This window comes from Euprymna scolopes, chromosome 23, assembly GCF_053919585.1.
Source record: "Euprymna scolopes isolate OS-2025 chromosome 23, ASM5391958v1, whole genome shotgun sequence".
Lineage (NCBI taxonomy): Eukaryota > Metazoa > Mollusca > Cephalopoda > Sepiida > Sepiolidae > Euprymna > Euprymna scolopes.
Window position 1 is genome coordinate 103,656,638 of NC_136504.1, and position 14,230 is coordinate 103,670,867.

Consider the following 14,230-nt stretch of genomic DNA (forward strand, 5'->3'; position numbering starts at 1 on the left):
TATAAATTTATATATACAAAATAAAACAACTTTGAAATTTAAACATTTCTTAAAAAGTGTATTGCTTTATGTTTTTAATAATTCGTGGAAATGCGTGTCCTTTCTCACGCCATCTCCACAACTCTTCCATTAGATGTGAATGGAACAAATTTTCATTAGTCGCTACGATGCTCATCTTCCTTTTCACATGTGACCAGAATCCCGCCACTGTTTATTATATATTAATTAGATATTTTTTTTATTTTAAAACTTTAATAATTTTTATTTGATTTTAAAACTAATAATTCGTAATATTTGTGATTTGACGGTGTAAAATACTGATGTGGCCCTTCTAGAGTTGGCGAACTTTGCCGGCACTTAACTGCAAGACTGCCAATATTAAAAAAAAAAAAAAAATCATATTTAATTCGTCAAAGAGCGTTAATAATTTCGGGACTAGTGCAGAGAGTGATCCGGACGTAAATAATAACGTTATTATTTAAAAAGCCATTCTTAACATGGGGAGGGGAGGGTGTTTCTGCCTATTGTATACTTCAACCTTACAATTGAATAAAAAAACATATCATAAAACTTTAATTAAATTTGGAAATACGATTTTGAAAATAGCGCGGATCACTCTCTGCACTAGCACCATAATTTTAAAGTGGTTCACTTTATTTATTTATTTATTTATTTAGTTAGTTAGTTAGTTAGTTAGTTAGTTACCTCTGAAGTTTTCTGCGGAGTTGATTTTCTAATCGCCATCTTGAATTTCAGATTGACTAGGTTCAACCTATATCTTGTCTTTTTATTCACAAATATTATCGTGTTAACATTTAATAATTTACCGTCTGCAAATCTAATAATTAATACGAAAGGCGTGTGTATACAAGTAAGTATAATTTTTAATAAGTTTATTTATTTTACCGTTATTAATTATTGCAAATTATTTCCTTATGAAGCGTAAGTAATTTCTGTTTGAAAATTGTCAATATTACTTTATGCCTGAAAAAACTTTTCTCGTCATTATGAAAATCGAGAAAACAAGCTGGTATTAATAATATTTATCATGGAAATATGTATATAATGAACGCATTATTTTTATTTAAACCTTAGTGGAAATGTATTATTTTGTTTAAACAAAAATACCTTTACTAAAGTTGTGGGTTTCAGTAGTAAAAAAAAAAAAAAAAAAATGGATGAATTTGTTTTTGCTTTTTCTATGAAAATAAAGCATTGTAAATTAAAACAATAAAAAACAATTCTACAGGAACATTATGAAAACAGCCCGTAAAGTCCGTATTAATGAATTCGATAAAAAAAAAAAATCTCGGACTACCGATATTATCATTGAATTAAGCATTGTTTATATAATATTTTCACACAAAAAATTATAATAGCAAAAAATATTTCTACTTTTAAAAAAAAAATTACACGTTTCTCATAATTTTTATATGTAAGAATTTAATATTTTCTTTGCTTGCATGCATATGAAACTTTCGACGTAACTTAATTTTTATATAATCTTGAATAGTGATTAAAAAAATTAATTTTAAACCAGGACATAGAAAAATAATTAAATTAAAAATAGTAAAAATGATACAAACTTCAGGATAGGAATGTAGGTGTATCAGAATTTGTAGGAATTTTTGACACCCCTAAAACGAAACTACGAATAAAATATAAAAAAACTTGTAATTTCTCCTTTAAAAGTTGGTTGTTTATTTTCTTTATGGATTATACTTCTCCAAAATAAATTATTAAAGTTGGATAAAAAGTAATAGAAATAGTATTTTTTTTTAATAAAAAAAAAAAAAACAGTAATGCAAATAATTGAATTTTACGAGTTAAGTATTTTTCAATTTTTAAACTTTAAAAATCTATCAAAATTTTTCTATTGATTCTATTTTTACGATATTTTTAGGGTCAATGTGAAATTTTATGCTCTTTCCAATAAACTGAATATAATATTTTAGACAAACGTTTTTTTTTCACGCCCCCTATTTTGAAATGTCTATAAAAAAGTAAATAATTAATTTATGTGCCAAAGTTTTATATATCACAAATTGAAGATAAAAGATCAATAAATAATGTATTCTAATTTAAAACAAAAAATTAACATTTTTTTGGAAATTTACCTGCAAAGTCCGAAGTTTAAAACCTTTTTTTTTTTAAACCCCGTTGTTTGTATTTTCTTAATGAAACCTTGCTCCTTTAATTGAAAAAAAAATAGGGGTTGAATCACATTTTTCGAGTAGTTATAAGCTTGGAAAGACAGGGGGTCGAATTAACTCACGCCCCCCCATTTTGAAATGTCTATTAAAAAGTAAATAATTAATTTATGTGCCAAAGTTTTATATATCACAAATTGAAGATAAAAGATCAATAAATAATATATTCTAATTTAAAACAAAAAAAAAATGAACAGTTTTTGGGAAATTTACCTGTAAAGTCCGAAGTTTAAAACATTTTTTTTCTTAAACCACGTTGTTTGTATATTTTTTTAATGAAACCTTGGTCCTTGCTCCTTTAATTGAAAAAAAATAGGGTTTGAATTACATTTTCCGAGTAGTTATAAGGTTGGAAAGGCAGAGGGTCGAATTATTCAATATTTTTCACGAAGTTTCTGACACACCTAGGGATGCACGTCTGGGGAAAAGGAAGAAAACTAGCACCCCTTCCCTCCTTTGAATTATATAACATCATTTTCAAACAGCTTTTTGATTGGCTGAAATTTGGGCTTCCGTATGTCCGTGTTTACAAAAATCCCTCGCTTTTTGAGCTTATTAAGCTATTTTTTTTGTACAAACAAGGTGTTTTTTTTTTAATTTATTTAATTAAATATCTTAGGATTTTACCTTACTAATTATCCTTGAAATAGACACAAGAAACTAATATTTATCTTTAAAGTATTTTTACAATACATTTATTTAACTTAAAAATTAAGCTGAATTGGTTAGCTAATTGTGAAAAAAAATTTCATAACGTTTTTCTTCAGGTGTACAGATATTTTTTTTCATTTTGAAAATCAACTGTGGTCTTTAATCTTTCAAATACAATCAAAAAGTTGTTGGAAACCTACCAAAAATCATGATAAATCGGCTTTCAAACTAGGTCCCCCCATCTTTATTCATCTTCTTTTTTTTTTGCTCGTACCTTTATATATATATATATATATATATATATATATATATATATATATATATATATATATATATATATATATATAGGCGATGGTGAACAATTTTTCAATAGAGAGAAAAGTGTTTTTTATTTATGTTTTATTAATGTCTGAGGACTAAAAAGAGACGAATGTATATTCCATTGTCAGGGATATATAAAAACACAAAGCAACATTAATGTCGAATCTCTATGATGAAGAAACGTGGATAATACTTTGTAGCTTAGTTGCGATATATATTTCCAAAACACAGCATTCCAATTATAATGCTCAAAAAGCTTCAACCAGAACTAGCGCTCGTACTTACAAAATTATTTAAGTGCTGTCCTAAGGAAAAATGCTTCCCAACACCTTGGAAACTCTCATCAGTATGCCTTGTATTTAAGAATTCAGGTGATCGCTCATCTTACTCTTAGTACAGACCAATAAATCTCCTGTGCACCATGTGTAAGCTGCTGGAATTTGTGTTAAATAGAAAAGTAATCAACCATCTTAGCAAAAATAACCTTTTTAGTGATGTGCAATATAGTTTCCGTTCTGCTAGATCTACAACAAACGTGCTTACAGTTATATCTCATAGGATTAGTAAATCTCTCGATGGAGGCTTTCTCTCTAGGACAATTTCTCCTGGCATATCAAAGGCCTTTGATAAGGTATGGCATAAATGTCTACTTCACAAGATCTCCAGCTATGGTATAGATGGAAATGTCTTTTCAATTATTAAATCATTTTTCTTTGATGGGTTCATAAGAGTAGTCGTTGATGGGCAGACATCAGAAGATTTCAGTATTAATTCTGGAGTCCCTCAGGGGTCCATGTTGGGCCCAACTCTCTTCCTGATCTACATTAATGATCTTCCAAATCACCTTCTTACATCATTCGTAGCCATTTATGCTGATGACACTACAACCTATGGTAGCACATCAAAGACTGTAAACCACAAAGTTCTCTCTGATTCTCTCTCCTATGATCTTTAGCACGTGGTACAATATGGCAGGTCGATTTTAAAACCCCTGTGATGCAATGGTGATGATAGTTGGGGTTGGACATATAAAAGACCTACACAAAATATTTTTTCCAAAATCGTTATCTTTGCTTGAGGAACTGACTTTAAAAGTTGAAAAATTGAAGCTATTAAAGGTTTTTCGGTGAATTGTCAAGAACGTCCCATCATCAAAACAATACGTACTGTTAAGAAAATGGAATCATTATTTAGAATGTTTTAAACTGCATTTTTAAATAAAATGAGTGAGGATAATAAATTAATAAAATAAATAATGACTATAAAGACAAAATTATGTTTTTTAAATAATAGCGACCAAAGTTTGCCTTTTCATTTCAGGAACTTTTTGAGGGGGAACATTTTAGGTTTCACTGTTGCAAAACACGCTCGTTATTGATATTGACAATTAACGTTTGTTTATTATTTAATTTGAAAACATTACGAGTGAGGCTTAATTATTTCGAAAGGAAAAACGAAAAAGACTTGTTTAAAATATATATCGTTATATTTCAAGTGTCTGCAGTGAATTTAAACATATTTGTTTTATCTTTTTTAATTTGTTTTTCTATTAAGTTCGTGCAAAAATGTAATCTTTTTTACGTTCAAACGAACGTCAAAAATATTATTTTTGCACCAACCTAATATTTCACATAAAATTCTATGTGAATTTTTTATTAAAATATGATAATACTTCGTTTTATATTAAAAAAATAGCCCATACAATTTTATTCTTCACATTCTTTACGAAACATAACCACGTAAATTTTCAAGTTTTTCTAAATAAAAAATACTTTGCAGAAAATTAGTGTCAACTTTTTATTTCTTTTCTTTTTAGAGAGTAATTGTTTTTAAGCAGTATTTTTCTTCTAAAATTATAGTTTTTAATCAGATAACTCACAAAGGTTAATAGGAGTAAATAAGGAAACTGCTTTAAAGTTTTTTCGGTACTTGTGCATCTATGTTATTGTGCTAAAATAACTTTATTAGTTAGAAAGCCATTCTTAACATGGGTAGGATAGGAGGTTGTGTTGTATCTAATCTGTTCTTTCACCTAAAAATGTAATAAATAAAAATTTGATAAAAATTAAATTTAACTTGAAAATACTATTAAAATAGCATGGTAAACTAGATGCACAAGCACTGGTTTGTCAAACTCTAAACACTAAGCACTCGTTTAAAATGGCACAGCTACAGCAAGAATGAATCTCTTTATGGATAAATTCATGTTATCGAAGGTCTGCTAAAAAAAACTAAACACTAATATGCCTCTGATTTGGTCTGGTCCTTTCTCTTCAATTCATGTAATTCAACTCTACAGTTTTTCATTATTTCTTATAACTAGCACTTATTTTTCTTAATACTAGCAGTTATTTTTTTTACATATGAAATTGGAAGATTTCCTAAAACAGTTTCCTTCAGTTATAATCCATTTATTTATTTTCAGATTAAAATGTCAGTAAAAGCACGCCGTTCAATTTTAACATGTGGTTCACAAAATTTGCTGGTCTACCTTGTCGTTTGGATGAAATAGCACCCGAACTTCACGACAAGTCATCCAGTATAGTTATTTTCTCGAAAACAGTTATACCCACTTAAAAAACAGTGAGATTTCTTAGTTAATTGCCAAGGAATTAATTAGTATTTGACAAGAAGTTAATCCACAATTGCCTTTCTTAAGGGAACCTTATATAGGACAGAAGGTCAATATATTTTGCTGTAAGAGGGCCAAACAGATTGACAGGAAATCTCTTGCAGCAACCAAAGTGAAAAGAATGAAGGAACTGCTAAATAGACTGTTAGATATATCTTCTTATAACTATAAACTGCCTGTTTTGAGATGTGATGATTTTGCAGTAAAGTGCGAGGCAGAAAATTGTCAAACAAGGCACATAGTCTGCACTTGTGCTCCTAACAAGGAGATAAAATGTATTCTATAGATTCACCTGAAATTATGTTACTTTTTTGTGGAAAATAATATATAAGTATTTATTATGTAATCTGGCTCTATTATTAAACATGCAAATTTTCCAATTTTCAGGTTCCACTAGTAGAACTGCCATTTAGAGCAATTTTTAAATTAATTGATGGAACAACAAAAAGCCTAACAACATTTACTGGTCCTTTGGGGAAACTTTGTATCAATAATTATCAAGATTTACCTCAAGTAGAATTCTAAAATAGTAGTGCCCCTCTCGGCGATTATTATCTGACAGTAGAAGAAACAAATAATTTAAGTGTGAAGACCAGAGGCTACTTTTTGAGTATGCTGTTGGCATTTCTTGAAGTTAACCTAAGATATACAGCTTAGAAAATTGGGCCCTTGAATCAAGCAAGATGACTAACATTAACCACAAGGTTAATGTGTTTATGGATCAGAGGTGTATATCCTCAAACACTATGATAAATTAAACGTTCTGGTCAAATTTATCATTCAAGTGTATGCAGTTAGCTGGTTTGAGATCAAAACTGACAATAATTTTATTAACCAACAACAGTATATTTTAATATGATTCAGAGAACAAAACAGTTAACTAATAATTGTTAAAATAATTTTTAGTATCTGTTCTTATCACATCAAATCCCAACTATCATCACCAGTGCCATGTTGATTTTCTGGAAAAAGTAGCAAATCAACCTGCCCTAGGGGTACAATGGGGAAAGAGGTGGTTGGTAACTTTTAATGCATCTAAAACCAAGCTTCTTTCTTTACATCAACGCTCTGATGCCAATCTGGCGTCAATTGAAATGAATGGCTCTCGTCTTGGGGAGGCTTTATGTTTTGACAAGCTTCTGGTCTTGACCTTTACTCCTGACCTGAAATGGAACACGTATATCGAATCCATTGCTAAGGTCGCTGGAAAAATGGCGGGATTCTTCTACCGCTCCTGTAGATATCTCACTCTTGATGCAATTCTCTACCTATATAAAAGCCAACGATGGAGTACCGTTGCTACATCTGGACAGGAGCTGCTAGAAACAGCTTATCCTGCCTTGACAGAGTTCAAAATAGACTTTGAAGCTTAGTGGGGGATGCCATTTTCTCTTCCCTGCAACCTCTTTCCCACAGAAGAGACATTGCAAGCCAGACTCTGCTTTATCGTTATTTTTATAGTAAGTGCTCATATGAGCTTCTATCTATGGTCATCCTTGCCAAACTTTCAGGAAAAACACCCGTCTGGCTGAAACCACTATCAATAATTTCCCACACTCATTGTCTGTGCCTAGACCCAAATGTAGATTCCACAAACAAAGCTTCTTTCTTAGAACTGTACGCTTGTGGAACTCTCTTCTGATTGCCTGCTTTCCAGCTGACTACAGTCTGATTGTCTTCAAGTCCAACCTAAAAAAGTTCTTGAGAAACCGCCCCCTAAGTAATTTAATTTACAAAATTCCCACTACACATGTTTACTATGCTATAATCATATTGACTAATGTATATCCACTAACACTTATCCTCGTGTGGCCTCCGGCCCTTGATAAGTGGTGATTCCTGTGTAAAAAAATATAAATAATTGTTAGCCCCTTTAAGAAATGCGTTTCTTATCGTTGAGCACGTTCAGTTGAAATAAATCTCGGCCAATTTAGCTCATATGCGCAGATCATCATATAATGATTAGATCACTCTGACTGATGTTAAACACATTTATAAGAAAAATTTCAACAATATTTCTCGTGGTTAACGGTAGCCGAATGCAATATATATATATATATATATATATATATATATATATATATATATATATATATATATATGAAAATTTGGAAGGAAATGCTGTACACCAATATTACATAATAATATTACTATGAAATATAGCTCTGCTACAAATCTATTCTAATTCAATTAAATTTACACATATTTGAATTTAAATTATCAACTCTTATTTGAATTTATGCAATAAAAACTTGTGGTAGTTATATTCTTTACTGCTAACTGAAAATCAGCATATGAAAATATCGATAGCCAGATTATTTATGAGAATTTGTACATTTATATAGATTCGTGTATTATAAAAGTATGACTATACATATATATGTTAATAGGTAGCTGTCACATATATGATAATGTTTGTATGTGCCTGTATTTTTTTACATGGTGGTCACCACTTATCAAGGCCCGGAAGCCACTCAGGGATAAGGGTTATTGCAAGTACAGTACGTTAGTGTGGAGATTTATTGAAGTGTTTACTTGAGGTGGCGGTTCATTAGGAATTTGTTTACGTTGGACTTGAAGACATCCAGATTGTAGTTAGGTGGGAAGCAGGCAGACGGAACAGAGTTCCACAGGCGTGCAGTTCTAAGAAAGAAGCTTTGGACGAGCATACATTAACAATCTGCCCAGTATGCTTCAAATTATATTTTTAAAATTTCAAACTTTGTATTGGTGGCTTGAGTCTCTGTCTATATTTTCACATTTTCTTTATCTTTATTATTCTTATTTTAATGTCTAATATCAACCGAATTTTTACGTCTGGGTAAAATTGATCTCCACAGGCCAATAAAAATGATTAATTAATCTATAAAAATATATTTTATTTTATTTATATTTTAATCTTTGATGGGACGGTATGGAATTTTTTCTTTTTTTATAGTGGGCCCATATGTTATTATAATATTTTTTATATAAAATATATTAATTGTAAATTTACAGAATTTAATTTCAAATTTCCATTTATACTATTCTATCTCGTATATGAAGCTTTTTATCTGGTTAGGATTGTCGTATAAATATTAATAATATTTATATGGACTTGAAGTTTACAGAATTACACAAAGTATTTAAAAATTTTAATTTATTATATATATATTTTTCTTTCTCTTCTTTTCTCCCTTATGTCTCTTCCTTTTCTTCCCTATCCCTTTACAAATCTATGTGGCCTTGATAGTGGTGGAGCGGTGATAGGGAGGAGGGAACATAAGGTGTATACTTTCTGATCGCGGCAAAAGCATATCATAAAAAACATTTTATAATGAAATGATTCCAGTTAAATCTAAACCCTTTTTCGCATAAATATTCCAATGAGTTTATAAAATACGCACTCCATTGTTTATGTATGCTATACCCACTAGTTTGGGATTAGAGGCAGATATCGTGCATATACATATACAGTTTCTTTCTAGTCTTTCACTATCTCAATCTCGGTTTTTTAACCCCCATTCTTTCTACTTTATTCAACACAGACCCTCATTCACACCCCTTTTAGTCTTGTTTACATACAACGAAATTATATTCCCTGTTCCTATTTTTAACAAAATTTTCTGAAACCTCTTGATATTAACTCCTGGTGACAGATGGCATAATATTTTTATTGCAAACTTTGCTTTCGTATAAGCTGTATCGCCTGAAAATGTCTCTAGTTACTAACAACAAGCTGGCTGAAACATGATAATGACTGTGTAGTAACACATTACTGCATATGTAAAAGCAAATAAAAAGTATATATATATATGTAGCTATAATATATATATATATATATTATAGCTATATATATGTAGCCATATATATATATATATATACAAGTATATATAAAGCCATTATAATAACTGCTTTTTTGAGGTGTTAAAAATCAGGTATTTTTACTATTCATGTATCTAAAATATGCATAGTGCTTGCTATCAAGTGTCCTATCGTGCTAATTTCATAAAATATAAATATGTGGACTACATTTAATGGATAACGTCGAAATTGTATCTATTTTTGTGTTATCGAAATCCGAGTAATATGCTAATTAAAGCGACAAGAAATTTTTAAAGTAATTATATGCAAACAGCAGGGCAATGTAGTTGTAAAAATATAACACACACACACACACACACACACACAAATATCCACCAATGTAAAAACTAACTGTTATGAAAGGTAAAAATGTTAGTTTTCTACTTAAGTGTACAATTTATTTTGATTAAAGTATATTAAAATGCTTTTATTTATGTTTTATTCATCCTTTTTGAATCGGTAAAACCCGACGTATTAAAATTGGCGCCTGATTTCACTTGAAACAAAATTTCACTTTCAAATAATTAACAACTCGTAACTCAAAAATCACGCAAATAGTTCAGCTAATAGGTGTCAAACTCATTTGAAAATTTAATTCTTAAACAAACCATATATTTTTCTTAGTTTTGATTTTCTTTATTAAAAAGTATGAAAGCATATAAGATCGCTTTAAAATAAAATAAAACATGCATATTTAACAGGTAAGTAGAAAAGTAACTCTTGCTTTTGGTAACAGTTACAGATCGCCTGTATATTTTTTATATTTCAAACTGAGGAATTAGGTTGGAAAAAAATTGTTTTTCAGAAATTTAAACAAGTTTGTATTATTTATTTATTCTTTATTTCTTAGAGTTCGATTTTGATGTTTTTTGTCTTCTGCTTTAATTATAACATGTTATAAATAAAATAATTATTTCGGTTTTAGTAGGAAAACTGGTTCTCCACAATCTTATAAAATGTAAATTATCTTTTAATGTTATTGTTATCTTCACATTGCATACATATTTTCTGTCGTTTTATTATTTATTATTTATTGCCATGAATAATAAGTTTAAGGAATTGCTACTGTTAGTGTTTAGAAGAAAACAAAGCTGATTTTTCACAACGCAGAATGAAGTAAAAAAAATAAGAAATATCGAATGAAAAACAGTTTTATAGATGTTTTAACATTGCTAAAAATTAAAACCATTGTTTATTATTATGTAAACTCGTAATCACAATCAATTACGTTTGTGTTTCATGCTTATGAAATCATAAATGTAAGAAGTGATAATTACTGCTAGTCACTAGATTCAAACCTAGTCACAAAGCAAATTTGGCTTCATAGATTAGCATCTTTCTGCAAAGCAACAGGGAATCAACACAAGTATTGAATATCCAGGGGTATTCATATTAAGAAGTCCAATAGATTATTCAACGACAGGAAAGCAAACGACATACAAAATAGAATAATGTTAAATAAAAGTAACACTTTATCATATTTAATTTAAGCAAGAAAAAAGGGTACATCATAGACAATTGTTTTAGGTCTGTTAATATAATCCTTTTGTTTTTATTTACAGATTTTAGACTCCCATATAAATCGATGGTTTTCCACCTCGGCGAAAAAGAAAGAACACTTTTTATTGGTTTTAGATAAGTGCTGCTGTATTGCTGTACATGATTCTATTTAAGACACTTAAAATACATAAATACACATAACGTACAGAAAAATTCATAGAATCAGTGGATTTGTATTTTGTTCACTTTAAGTTTTAAAAATAGTATGCCAATTCTGAGAAAAATAGTATGCTAGTATTGAGTAGAAAGTACATTTTTGTAAATGTTAAAACATTTTCTAACGAAAAAATGGACACAAAGACAGCAGAGAAACCATATTTTTGTCAAGTTTGTGGGTCTGCATTTTCGCAGAACTTTAATCTAAAAAAACACATGCGAACACACACTGGGGAGAAACCTTATTCTTGTAAGGTTTGTGGTTCAGCATTTTCTCAGAATTCTTCTCTAAAAAACCACATGCGAACACACACGGGAGAGAAACCATTTTCATGTGACGTTTGTGGATCTACATTTTCCCAGAGTGGCCATCTACAAAATCACATGCGAATGCACACTGGAGAGAAACCATACTCTTGTGACGTTTGTAGGTCTACATTTTCACAACATTCTTCCCTTAAAAACCACATGCGAACGCATACTGGAGAGAAACCTTATTATTGTAAAGTTTGTGGATCAGCATTTTCAATGAACTCTTCTCTAAAAGCACACATGCGAACACACACAGGAGAGAAACCATATTCTTGTCACGTTTGTGGATTAGCATTTTCTCAGACCATCTACAAAAACACGTATTAAAACATACGGGAGAAAAGCTTTATACTTGTAACGTTTGTGGATATGCATTTTCTATGAAATCTGCCCTAAAAAACCACATGCGAACACACACAGGAGAGAAACCTTATTCATGCCATGTTTGTGGGTCAGCATTTTCTCAGAGTTCACTACTAAAAAGACATATTCGAACACACACAGGAGAAAAACCTTACTTTTGTGATGTTTGTGGATTCGCATTTTCACAGCTTTTTAATTTAAAAAGTCATATCCGAACACACACGGGTGAGAAACCATATGTTTGCGATGTTTGTGGTTCTGCATTTTCAGAGAGTTCTAATCTAAGAAAACACCTGAAAACGCACAAAAAAGAGAAATCTTAGTCTTGCCAGGTTTGTGGATTTTCATTTTCACATTTTAATGAAATTCTGGAATAAAAATATTTGGAAGCACACATAAACGCAACTTATATGTTGATAGACAGCCATAATAATTTTGCTTACAATAATACACTTATATTTTTAAAACTATTAAAAAAATATTTCACATTTTAAATTCAAGTTATGTACACATTCAATTATTGTATACTTCGTTAAAATGAAATATATTGCACACATAATCGAAGTTATATGCATATTCAATTTTTGTTTACTTTATAAATATAAATTCATTTTAATAACTAGCATTTTTTGAGTTCAAATTTTTAATTCTAGTTATAAGCTAGAAGTACCTTATTCTCTTACATGCATTTTTTGTTAATTATTGCTTAATTAATATAAAATTCATTTCTCTAGATTTTGTTAAATGTATATTGTTAATGTGTTCTGTGCATATTGATAGCAAAATAATTTAATATCTGTAAACAATGAGTAAATATATTTTCTTATTTGTAAATGTATATTGTTTGTTTTATGTATATATTCATGGAAACTACAGTAAATATATACCGGGCAAAAGTCCTGTTACACTTTTGTATTGTTCGTTTAAGTTGATTTTGTTTATTTTTTTACGATGAAGAAAACAAAAATCATTTAATATGTGTAATATGATCTTCAAAAAGTATGTTTACTAAATATGACCTCTATCGGCATTAATGACACCGCTCAGTCATTGGCCTGAACCCCTGACAAACCTTACATATGTACTCCTTGCTCATTGATGACCATATACGGTTCACAGCAGCTTTCAAGTCTTCTATGCTATTGTGACAACCATAAATTGATGTTTTCTTCTAATCAGTCCTGAACGATTTTGGCGGTATGCAATACTACCCCCACCTTGTTGCAAGGCCTTATCATATTTTTTCCTGACTCTCTTGATCCAACGAAGCAGCTTTTGATTGCAATATCAAATAATTGTACAATAAATGCGAATATCACTTTATTTAAGCAAAAACTTTAATCTGTAATGCAGAAACAAAAATTAGATATGAAAATATTAACTTAAACCCAAAATATAAGTGTAAAAAGACTTTTGACCAGCCCAGTATTACTTAAATTTCGTATAAAAAATTAATACTTTTTATAAAAATATATCTCTTTTTTATTTACTATCAACATGAATTATATAATTCGGTTAGTCAAATAAAACACTTTTGTTTTAATCATTCACCTCCATTATTTTTGTGTTTGCTTAATTCTTATATACATTTTTGTATCAAATAGACTTTAAAATTTCTTTCAAGAAACATTATAAAAATAAATACAATGAACTAAGCATACTTTTAAACATCAGTTTTTTTACATGGTAATTGTTTTTATTTTTCAGTTTAATCGTCGTAACACTACGTTATATATCACCTTTTATAGAATAGAAAGTTTAGAGTAAATCCATCGACAGTGGCAATGTCATAGTCACCAAAATAGTGACTGAACTCTAAATATTCTTATGCACGTTGAAATTGTTAATAAAATCTGATTACTGAATCTTGTTACTGAATCCTTGTAAAGATTACTTTTTTGGTCCCCTGCCAAAAGAAGGATGGATCTGTAAATTCACCCTTGTCCGTTTGTCTGTCCGCGCTGTTCTCAATAACTACGCCTTGGAATTTTTTGAAATTTTGAACAAACATGAAACATGATATGAGTAAAAAAGTAACAGAAACGATTTTTCAGAGAAACTATGGTTTCACACCTAGTGGTGCCTTCGAGTGTAAATGACCAAAAATGACACTTTTATGCTTATTAAAAAAAATCAATGCCTTGAATTTTTATAAAACTTTCTGAAAAGTAACAAACTGATT

General features: G+C 29.7%; 1 pseudogene across 1 annotated transcript; it reads left to right on the plus strand.

The window, feature by feature from the left end:
• The first annotated feature begins 726 nt into the window (after nt 1-726).
• Nucleotides 727-12,442, plus strand: LOC145246086 (uncharacterized; annotated as a pseudogene). Its single transcript, XR_013863077.1, has 2 exons — nt 727-871; nt 11,220-12,442. The product of XR_013863077.1 is annotated as an uncharacterized LOC145246086 (transcript).
• Nucleotides 12,443-14,230: the final 1,788 nt, after the last annotated feature.